This window comes from Prosopis cineraria, unplaced genomic scaffold (assembly GCF_029017545.1).
Source record: "Prosopis cineraria cultivar Desert tree isolate PC_DT_omini unplaced genomic scaffold, ASM2901754v1 PC2, whole genome shotgun sequence".
Taxonomy (NCBI): Eukaryota; Viridiplantae; Streptophyta; class Magnoliopsida; order Fabales; family Fabaceae; genus Prosopis; species Prosopis cineraria.
The window spans coordinates 11848365-11860692 of NW_026555333.1; the positions used below are offsets into that span (position 1 = coordinate 11848365).

Genomic DNA, 12328 nt, shown 5'->3' on the forward strand with positions numbered 1-12328 from the left:
ACATAACCATTCACAAACACACTCATCACAACACATTAATAATGGTTACCTTATGTCTTGAATAACAAGTTCCCCTTCACAACTCCTTTTTCACCACTCTCTTTGTCAACATAATCTACATAATTATTTCACAATACTATATATTAATTTTACATTAAAATAAATAAATCTAATTTAAAGAGTTAGAAAGTCTTAAATCTATAGTCCATATTAACACTAATTTAAGATTTATGCCTCATTTAACTTCCCAAATTCTTTTCTAAAATTCTCGTACCCTAATGAACTATTTTTTTTTTATCCTCAATTCACTTCTAGTATCACAATTTCATCCTTCTACATTCTAAAAATTCATCCAAAAATAAATTAAAAATTTTAGAATTATCCTGAAGCCTCAAATCACCTTTCTATAACCTCAAAAATACCTATTCATACTTAAATAAATATTTAATAATCATAGGTTTATCCCTACGTCTCAGATTCCACATAAATTCAACCATATAGATCTAGATTTTAACTCAAAAATTCTTAAACATGAGTTTCAACCTCAAAAAAATATTCTATAATATTTATTATATCCCTAAGAATTTTAACCTATATTTTTAATCCATCATATCATCAGATTAACTATCCTATAGAAAAATCCTAATCAAAATATTTACTCTATCCTACAAAATAATCATATCACTAGAAAGCTAATATTATTTAGAAAATAACTATAAAATTAATTTTGTAATTAAATAAATTTTTAAATGCTAATCTAAATAGGAAAGTTAGAACATACATGAAGAAAAAGAAAATAATCCCCTCTTGTGAGAAAACGCCGAGCAACGTGAGAGGAAGAGAGAAAAATAATATAAAAATGGGATTGTGAGTCCCAAAATTATATTAAAAAAAACTATAGGTTTGAATTTAATTATTCAAACCTTTGGGCCAAAAGTTGCAATTTTCTCTAAATTGCATCTTAGCCTCTCATGCTTCCTAATGCACACACCCCCTCCTTTTTATACATGAAGGCACCTCTTCTCTTCCCTCATCTAACCAATGTGGGACTTAGAAACAACAACCTTTCACCCCCTTTTTTTTGTTCCTTCTACCTTCTCTCTTTTTTTTTTTCAACACATACATAAAAAAAATTATTTATGTATTATATCTTAACTAAATATTGCTTATGTGGTTTTAAATTTAAATTTTTAAATTCATAATTAAATACCTAACCATAATATTATTTCTAAATAACCTCAAATAATATAAATTCCTATTATTATCATTTTTTTTCTCAAAACCTAAATTCCACAATTTCTTTATTATATAAAAAATCAGGATGTTACATTTGGCATTTGTACAAATAATTTTCAATTGTAGTACATATACCTAGTATAAGGTACAGATGTCGTCTAATCAATAATAAGGAGGTCACCACATGGGTGCCTTCTTGGTATCATTGGAGCTATCACCTGAAAAATGTTAAACAAATGGTGAAAAAAAAAATCTCAGTAATCAAAAATAAAATTTCTTATATATCACCTTAACCATTAGTGAATTATAATGTCAATTATTCCATTATGTCAGTAATAAGTCCAATCATCTTTTAGAACAGAATTCTTGTTTAGTTATCTCACAACTCCACCCTTTCCCTTTTAATACTTGTAGTTTAGTTTAGGGAAGCTCAAAACCCTTGTAAAATTGTCCAAAACCCCTTAGAGGAACACCTAAAATTATTGCCCTTCGTCTTCACCCTTCAAACCCTAAGCTTTTGGCTTGAAATCATGTCTTAAATATACTAATTCATATTTGTCTAGCCGGTTATACCTTCAATAATTGTGTTTAGCACTAGATAAACTCCACATTTGACCAGTCAATACCTAAAAAATGTTCACTACCAGACACCCTCTTCATTATTCTTATTTAGAGCCGGATATCACATGAGTAACATATCAAATTTTTAATATGTGATTTATGAATTAATGAGGGTGAATTAATGATTCAACATAATAATTAAGCATGATTTGGTATGCTAATTGAATCATATGGTTTATTGGATAGGCTTGGAAAGGGTAGCTTAGGCCATTAAGGGCCCAATTGGATGATGCAAACTAAGGCATTAGCTTTTTGCGTTATCCATAGATGACGTGCACTACAACAGATGGTTGCGTTTTGATTTTAAATTAAAAAGGAAAACAAAGAGAATGAAGGAGTTGGAATATTGGTATGTTACAGTTTGCTTTAGGTACCATTTGGAGGTGTTTATAAACCAAGAATCAACAAGGAAAGCCTCTCGTTCCCTCTCTAACTCTCTTTTATGTGATTTTAAGTGGTTTTGGATGATAGAGGATGATAAGTTCATTTCTTGAGGAGTTCTACCCAAACCCATTAACTATAATGGAGCCATTACGAGTTGCTTAAAGTTTATAAACCTAAGGTTGGTGTTTTTATAGGGTTTTATGAATAGGTTTTTGATTTTATGTCAATCTTAGGCTTGAGATTAATGATTGGGAGTAATGATTATTTAACTTAATAGAGGTTAGTCGAAGTTAATGGAAGGTTATAAATGGTTGAGTTATGTAGGTGAGAGTCGTGAGCTTGGGTTGGCTAATTATAGCTAAAAGTACTTATATTAGAGTTGAAAATTGATATGGCAGTGTTTGGAGATGTAGATTGACATCGTTTGGACCTCTTTAAGCAAAGGAAGCTCAAGGAGTTGGTAAGTTCATGGGTATCTTTTTTGTTTTTTGTAATAAAAGTGTTGAGGTAATTGAATAATCCGATACTTTTACCTGCTTGTTTGAAATTATTGGAGTCTTAAGAAATTAAATAATATTTTGATATATGTAAAGTGTTATTACTGTTTTAGAAAAATAAATGTAAAGTGGGTATGGTTTTGGAAATGTAAATGTAGTTACATGATTGTAAAAATGAATTTAAAAGACAAAATGTGCTAAGCACGTTCAATATGAGAAATAATTTGATTTAAAAAGGAGCATGTTGATATTGTCTATGTTGTGAGATACATTAGGAATTACATTTATTTGGCATCATCATTGTGAAAGGATGAGAATTCAGCTTAGGAGAGTTAGTTCAAATCTATATAACACTCACTGACACCAAGAGAGGTCTTGGTGTTTATTTTATTATTATGGCAGCCCCATCATCACCTTTTAAGGTATGGCTAGGACATATGACACCCCAATATTCGAGAAGGAGAAATCTGTGGTCCAAGAATGAGTGTAGAGTTTTTGGCTAGGTCAGCCCACACAATTGGTAATATTAGGCCAGTATGGTCACGTTTACGTGGTCTTGTTTGCATTATTAGTCCACGAATTTAGTCAAAAATTGTAACATCCTAAAATTTTTTTTCATGATTTATTAATCTAATGAAAGGTAATTGTAGAAATTTAAGTATAATTGGGCTTAAGGATAATTAGAGACGTTTATTGGGTTCGGAAGTGAATTGAGTCACCCAAGCTTAAATTGTAGAGAGAAGTTGGATTTTTAGCTAACAGTGCATTATGCTACAGCATAAAAAATTATGCCGTAACATCATTTTTTGAACCAGTTTTTAAAATGCAAAAATCACTTTGAAAAACAGAGTATCAGATCTGAAACAAAGAGGGGGCGACCAAGAGAGTGTTTCTCTGCTAGGACATCAACTCTTGAGCATTTGAAGATGTTTGAAGCTTAGTCTCACCTAAGTATATCTTATTTATCTCTTCTTCTTCCCCCCTACATGTTTTGAAAGTGAGCTTCAAGGTTGGAAGATGATGATTTTTGGATTTAAGGCTGTAGGTCCAAACTCATTAGTTTAAATGGGACTAATGAGAGTTGTTTAAGTATTTTACATATAATTTAAAAGTTTTTACAAGGTTGTAAGTTTGGGTCATCCATTTTGGATGAACCCTAAACCTCTAAAGTGTGATTTTAAATGGTGGGTGTTATGTTAGTGATTATTTAAGTTAATAGAAGCTAAATGGAGTTAATGAAAATTAATAAACCTAATGGTTATGCTTAAGTGCAAGAGATTGAAATTTTAGGTTATTAGAGTATTGATTGATGAAAGTTAGAAGAATGTTTATGACAATTTTAATGATGACCAGTATAATTAATTGTAGATCAATCATCTTGTGCACTATTCAAGCTTTGGTATAGCTTGAGAAGAACTTTTATTGAGGGGTAAACCTTTGACCTCTTAAAAGTTTGAGGCAACTGAAAAAAACCTAGTTTTTTACAGTTGAATATTAATTGATTATTTGTTGAAATGATTGATTTGGAACATGTTTAATATTTTTAAATTCATAATGCAAATTAGGCATGGTTGATGATGTATTATTGTTGCAAATTATATGTATATTTATATACATGCTAATAGTGATGATGAATGAGAAATTGTGATTATGTACTAGTTGGTGTGTGGAGTGAGTTAAGTGTGAGTATAGATATGTAGATTCATGATACAAATGATTGTTTAGCATGCATATACATATATGATATACGTGCATAGCATGATTATTGGCGGGAGTTTACCTAGGGAGAGGAGTAGTTGACTAAACCCACCTAGTTTTAGCAGCAATTGTTGGAATCGGGAGTTGCCTTGGCACCGACTGTTGGAATCGAGAGGTAGCCCTTGTCCCATGGTTGATTCAGGACTATCCGACTTATTTTATGAGGGACTCGAACCTAACTAATCTCCACCAATTCATGAAGAAACTAGATTAGGGGTACGACACTCCATAGTTGTTAGTAATGAAATAAATTGGATTACACAAGTGAGTGAGTTGACCATGACCTGATAGATCCTCACAAGTGAAAAGGCTGGGTTAGTCCGTGAAGAATGTAGCTATCAAATAGCCATCGATTTTATGTCGGAGGTAATTAGGAGGATATAAGGTTGGCATATGATCATGCATTTAGTCCCGACCACATAGTTATTAAAATTATGGTCTAGTGTGATTTAGGGGTGCATGGTTTGTATTATTGCGACCCTAAGTTGTGCATTATTGATATAAATATATGATTATATGTTTGAAGCCTGATCACATGATTGTTATTGGTGGTCGAGGCTATACGTTATCTTTCATGTTTATGTGTGTATTTATTGCCAATTACATCCATTTTTAATTGATATGTAACTGTATAGATTAAGTAAAACTTGATTATTGAGTGGTTATACTCACCCCTTAATTCTCAATATTTTCAAGGCCTAGCTCATCAGGTCAAGACCAGGGAAAACGAGCTGAGGCATAGGATTGTAAAGTAATCCTTTGGATGCCTCTTTATGTTGTTTTATGTGTATTGAGATTGTTAACTTGCCAACTAGGAATCACATGAATATTTTTGATACTACTTGCATTATTACTGTATCACACTTGTGTATTTTATGTCCTAGGTTAGTGAGTTTTCATTGCAAACCCTAGTATAGGGCCAAAATATTTGTGCAAGTAGGAATATGTGTATTTTGAATGGTTTGGAGTGAAAATGATTGCTTTGTACAAGAAATTCCTCCTCCTTGTGTCTTATGTGTTATGGGGTTGAGTGGTAAATTTGTGATACATGTGTTTTTGGTTGAGTATAGTGTATTGTATAAGTTTTATAGAGTCTATTGAGTGTGATTTAAAGGTGGTTATAAGCTTATGGCACTTGATTGTGATTTTGGACACCTTTGTTATGTTTTGAAAACATAAATGGGTAAGTTTGCAATTTAGTGTCCAATTTTTGATTGAGAAATAATTTAAATGTAAAACTAGTGCCATTAGCTAGAGCTTGAAAAAAGCTTTCTATAGACACTTAGATCACCTCAATTAGACGTTGGATGGAGATTTAGTGAGTGTCGAAAGTTCGGGCAAAAAATTTGCATGGATTCTGCAGTTTATACTGCAGCATAAAATTTTATGTTGCAACATAATTGTCCTAGAATCCATTTTTTTTTTTGCTATGTTGAACCCAATTTGATGTTCTCTTACCTTGTAAGATGTTCATGCTTTCGTATACATGTTTTGCTCTGATTTTATTTTTTTAAAAATGATTTTAAATAATTTTATAGCATTTTAAATTTTAAAAACTTGAGATCCCATTTATGTAAATTTTACAATCTTGGTAATTTACTTGAATTAGTCTCATGATTACTTCAATTATGGAGTTAATTATAGAGTAGTAAGGGAGATCTTACAAAAATAACATGAGGATATAAGGGCGTGTATGATCATGCATGATTATATATGTTGTATGAACATGGTTTATGGCACACTTTACATGCTCATTTACATTTTTGGCTTGCTTGTGAATAAATTAAATTATTTAGTTGCTAAGGCATTGTTCTTATTGCTACAGTTATCATTTTACAAATTAAGATTTCACTTAAGGCAAAAGGGAAGCTTTAGAGGGTAAAAAGTAAAGTGCTACTTTTGTAATGCTCGTTTAATTTTTTGCATATTTGAATATATCACTTGTCAACTAGGTTATCATTATTTTGGCATACTTGCTTGAATATCAATTTAAGTTATATTTTGTTGTATTGTGGCCTAGAATGTGAGTATTGTGACAAGATTATTGTTTATAGCTATAATACTAGTGTAAATGCTATTTGTGCATTTATGAACTTGTTTTGATTCACCATGAGGCCATTAGGCTTGTTTGAGATGTAATTAAATATGATGCCCTTTTTTTATGATTATGGGGTTTTAAATGGTCAATTTATGTTCTAGACTATATTAATTGTACATGATTGTTCATTTAGGTGTATGCTAGTTCATTAGGAGTGATTTAAGCCTGGGTTGAGGGTAATGGCACATGATTTAGGTTTTGAATACCTTGGATATGTAAAAGTTTGAAAAAGAGGTTGTTTTGTATCTAGACATCTAACTTTTAAATGAGATATTGTTTTATTGTAAGACCTATGCCATTAACTAAATAAATTAATTAGTTTTGCGTAGGTACTTAAGTACCCTATCAGATTTTAGAGTTATGGCATGTTGAAAGTTTGCTTTAAGTGCTATCACGACAGTGACATTGGATGGAATTATGATACATGTTGGAAGTTTGCTTCGAGTACTATCATGGCAGCAAAACTTGTAGTCATGAAACATGATGCTCCGTGATGCATGTTGCAAACGCCATGATGCATGACAAAGCAACTAATGGCTACTATGTATAGAGCACTTCACCGTGATGAATATCTTTTGTATTGTCGACTGCGATAAATGTGTTCTATGCTGTGGTGGATATGTCAGTTGATTGAAAAATGGCCTTCTTGCCCTTGTTATGTTATGTTTTCCCTTTTTAATGTTCTTTCATGCTTTCAATTGTTTTAATATTTTGCTTTTGAAATGTTTGAGCTCAAATACCTTTGGAAAAAATCACTTTAAATTGAAATCCCAACCTTACAATATTTTATTTAATTAAATATCATTTGATTTATTTCTATCATGGTAAACTATAATGGTTATTAGTCAATCCCTAATTATCATGATATGGTGATTGTATGTTAAGTGTCTTAGTAATGTAAAAAAGACACTACAACCGTAGGCCTCCTTCCTGCATATTTTTGTCCTGCTTCGCCAGAAAGCGCTATAAGATCCCTCATTGCAAAATTAATTAGGTTTTAAAAGACTGGGACGTTACAATATCCTCTAGTGTTTATGTGGTGCGCTCAATCTACCTATCAGTCTAGGAGCGGTAAACACTTAGATCGTCTCAATCGGACGTCGAACGGAGATCTTAAGCAAGTCAGAAGTTGCCAAATTGCTGTTAAAAAGAATGCAACGCACCATAACGCGTGGCACAAAGAAGGCACACCGTGCCACATCTATCATTTAGGGCCAAAATGAATTTTCAACTGTCCCCTATAATTTTAAAGTTTTTATAAAAATTCCATGCTTTTATATCTATAATGCACTCTAATTTTGGTTTACTAAATGATAATATTAAGTAATTTCAATTCACAAAAACTTGAGATTTTCGGTTTTTGTAAATATTATACACTGGGCAATCCAATAGGGTTACCCAATAATTAACTTAATTTTGGTATTAATTGTGACTAGTAAGGGCAAACTTACAACTTGGTATCGATTTATCGAGTTTTGAGAACCAGCCTGTGGCTTATGTTTGTCATGTGTGTTTGGCTTATACTGGTGCATTGCATATAGAATTGACAATATCTTATTACCACATGTTGTTTTCCCTTACCAAGCTAATGCTAACTATTTTTTCCTTTTTGAGATTACTTTCATTCTTAGGAAGGGAGAGCATGGTAAAACATCAATAATGTTCCAAAAAATGCGTAAAGACTAGAGCAAGGGGTCTAGTAGGTCAACAAGTAATAACGGTAGTGCAAGAACAAGGAGCAGTAAACCAAGAACAACAACGGGAACAACAAGATCCTTAACCGAGAAATAATAATGATGTCTTGAAAGAACCAAGGCAAATGATAAGAAACATCCAAAGAAGGATAGATGGATATGATGAGATCCTTAAAAAGAAACCTAAGGAGAATAGTAAGACAACAGAGATAGCCAGTAGTAATCCCAAGGAAGTTCGTGAAGATATGCACGCTAATGTGCACGGTCATGATGATGAAGAGTATTTCAAGGAAAGTATACCTAAGAGATCGATACGACTAGTGCAACCTAAGAAGAGAGAGTCTGAGAACTCTATTGATCTTGTGCTAAGGAGGCTCACGAGATTGAACCCTCTATCTTTAAAGGTATAATGGAAGATCAAGTTGGAGAAAAGTGGATCAACAAACTTGAAACCATCTTCTCAATCATATCATATACCACTGAATAGATGGTACTTCTCGCCACCACTTTTATGCTCGAGGACATAGCCACATAGTGATAAAAAAGTGTGAAGTCGACAAATGACTCACTTTTGACATGGAAGGAATTCAAAGGCAGTTCTTCGCCTACTATTTCCCCACCTCCTTTAAAGTTGAGAAGGAGTTTGAATTCCATAGGCTCCAACAGGAAAATATTGTAATTGAATCTGTTTTCCTCTGTGTTTTTATTAATAAATCACGATTTACATATATAGATGAAGGGGAGAGAGAATAAATCTAATCAGATCCCTAAACTCTCTCTTATGAAATAAAACTAATAATAATAATAACTAATTACATAACCTAAAAAGAAAGTTAACATTGCAAGCTCAAGAGGGAAAATTAAATTTGTGTATTAGTGGGTTTAAGCCCAATATAGGCAGAGGCCTATATCCAACAAATATGAATGAAAAGTAGTTCATAGTCAAATTTAATAAGTTATCCAAATACTCCGTATCTAAGCCTTCATGATAATGAGCACTAAAAGGCCAAGCTATTCCTCAGTCAGATGAGGCCAAGATACAGCCAACAGTTAGCTGCCTTCGATATTACCTCCTTTGAAGTTATGTGTACCAAGTTTAGAGCTATTGCCAGAAAGGGCAAAGCTATAGAGGAAAAGAAAAGGGATGGTCAAGGCAAATTCTCATCATATACAAGCCTTATAAGTAGAGTAAGCAAGAAGTCAAGTTTTACCACAAATGCTAGGGAAAGTAGGAAGAAGAGCTTTCCGAAGGGGACCTTAGTCTAAAGGGTCTAATCAAAGGAGTAATGGCCGAAGAAGTATGGGTAAAGCCTGAAATCAACCATCCCAGCAAAGATCTATGGCTCCATCTACTACTGGACAAGCGAGAGCCCTACAGTGTAATAAATGTGGAAGACATCAAGGGCAATCCTGGACCTACTTCAAGTGCTAAGATTGGGCACATATCCAAGTATTGCTCAAAGAATGTTCCTACTCCAAATCATAGACCTTCTATCCCCAAGCGAGTCTTCACCATGACTAGGAAAGAGGCCAAAGTTTCATTGAAGTTGATTAAAGGTAAAATTTCACCAAGTGATAACCCAATAGATGCTTTGTTTTATTCTAGTACCACCCATTCTTCTATTTCTAGCAAGTGTGCAAAAAAGTTAAATCTGTATGTCCTTGAAATATTGTTTTTCATGAATATGTCTACACCAGTTGGTGCCTCTATTAAAACCAATCGGGCTTGTCTGAAATTAGAGTTAGAATTTGGTGATAGAGCCAAAACTATTGATTTGATTTGTTTACATTTGAGCGGTGTTGATGTAATACTGAGAATGGACTAATTGTCTATCAATAGAGCGAACTTAATTGTAATAAAAAAATAGTCTCACTACCACTTTACACAACAATGACTATTGCCCTTAAATCTAATAAGTCCTTGTCGATTATTATTTTAGAGACTCCCAAGTTCCTATCATCCCTACAGGTAGAGAAATCAATGAACGAAGGTTGTCAAATCTATTAGCAGGAGCATCACGCCATGACAGATCTCTCATTTAGGGCCAAAATGAATTTTCAATTGATATAGAAATCAAATGCTTTCATATCTATAATGTACTCTAATTTTGGTTTACTGAATGATATTTAAGTAATTTCAATTCATAAGAACTTAGAATTTCGAATTTTTGTAAATATTATACACTTACTAATCCTATTAGCCCAATGATTACTTGATTTTGGCATTAATGGTTATTAGCAAGGGCAACCTTGCAATGACAAAATACTCGGGTAGATATAATTGTCTTTAGTACCAGTGTAGTAGAATAGACCTCAATGTAGAATTGAGTGATGTGTTTTATCTTCCCATACTTGTGGAAGAATGACGACTACCCTAGTGTCTCCTCCCTTAAGTGTTGCACATGGCTATGAAAGCCATATTGGCCTGGTTGAAGGGAACAGGTACAGTCAAACCTCTTTATGATCCTTGACTCAACCTAAGGCGAAGTTGAAGTCATCTCACTTTCCACCTCCACTCGTAAGTGCTAAGGTGCCTCCAAGCAAATCTTTCGCCCATCTTGATGCAATTTGAATGCTCATGCACATCTCCTAGAATGAGGTGGCTAATAGAAAAGTCAATTACTATCTCAACTCTTACGTGGCTCTCTCGTAAAATTGTTTTGCCTACCACTTATCATCATCATACTTATAGGGGTATGTAGAATACTTAGCCAACTCCAAGAACTTAGCTATAAACGCCTTCTTATCCAGGTTTTCTTACTAAAAAGCATGAAACTCTACTTCTTCCTCAGCCTGCAGTGCCTCTAAGAAGTAATGAAAGAAGAAGCGACACTTGAACTCTTCTAAAAACATTAGAGTGCCATCAGCTGGCCTCATGCTCCCCCACTATCATTTCACATTTATTTCCAGCAACATTGCTGCTAAATACACCCTTTTTCCCAAGGTGAAAATAATGATCAAGACTCGAAGTGATCGATCCACACCTTAGACAAATGGTTTAAGATTCTCATCAAAAGTTAGAAGGTTAAACTAACTAAAACTCCTCTAAATCATTAAGATATCCAGGGCAAGTAGCTCATGAGGTCAAGCATTGCTCTCACCTAAACCGATCTCCATGTGACCCTTGCCCAAATTAAGCCATCAGGATATCCTTGTGTCCTCTTGCTATTGTTTTATGATCTTGAGATCTAAGAATCTCATTATGCCTTCAAACTCTCTGGTTTATATCCAGAATCACATCCCATACTTCTTAAAGGAGTGCATCGTCCTACAATAGCGATGGTGATACTGATGATGTCGTGTATTCATCATTATCCTCTTCCTAATGATGCAACTACCCTTAGTTAGAGGGGAGGAAAAAAACAAAATAGGAGCTTAAGGGCTGTAACATACTACCACCATTATTTATACAAGTACAACAATTAGAACCTCTAGAATTGAGAGGCTTTGATACCATAAATGAAATGAACTCAACCTTACACTTAGGCCATCCCTTGCCATAGCAGAAAAGAAAGAAACTACCATTAAAGAAGAATTCACTTAAGGCTATCATGGTATAAAAAGGGCACAATCATATGGCCACCATGATATAAGAATCGATATAATTCCTCTAATAAAAGCCCTATTATGGTAGCAAAGTTTCAAGCAATCATAAGAAGCTATCATAGTAGAAAAGGCAAAAACTCAATAAATTAATCAAAATAGCTTCCCCTTATGCACACCTACCATATTAAGGAATGATTTAACCAACAAACCACACACACACACACACACACAATCAATCCCTATTGCAAAATAACAGGTGAATCCCAGAACAAATATATCACACAATCTATGTAGGCTCCATCTACTCTTAACATTCTTGCAAGCACCTAGATAGAACTCCGCTCTTTTAACAATCATCATACACAAAAATAAGAATAAATAAATAAAATGAATAAAAAGAAAAATCAAGCTACACAACTAGCACTCTGGCAAATAAATCTCCTTATCAACAGACCTAGAAGCTAAAATAATCCCAAAATAAATAAATGGATATG

General features: G+C 33.4%; 1 long non-coding RNA gene across 1 annotated transcript in view; it reads right to left on the minus strand.

The window, feature by feature from the left end:
* Positions 1-12328, minus strand: part of LOC129302946 (uncharacterized) — a 32448-nt gene that overhangs the window by 2905 nt on the left and 17215 nt on the right. Inside the window, exons 5-6 of the long non-coding RNA XR_008591361.1 lie at positions 1372-1454; positions 50-115 (exon numbers count right to left, since the gene is read on the minus strand). This is a non-coding gene — a long non-coding RNA (uncharacterized LOC129302946). The remainder of the gene's footprint in view (positions 1-49; positions 116-1371; positions 1455-12328) is intronic.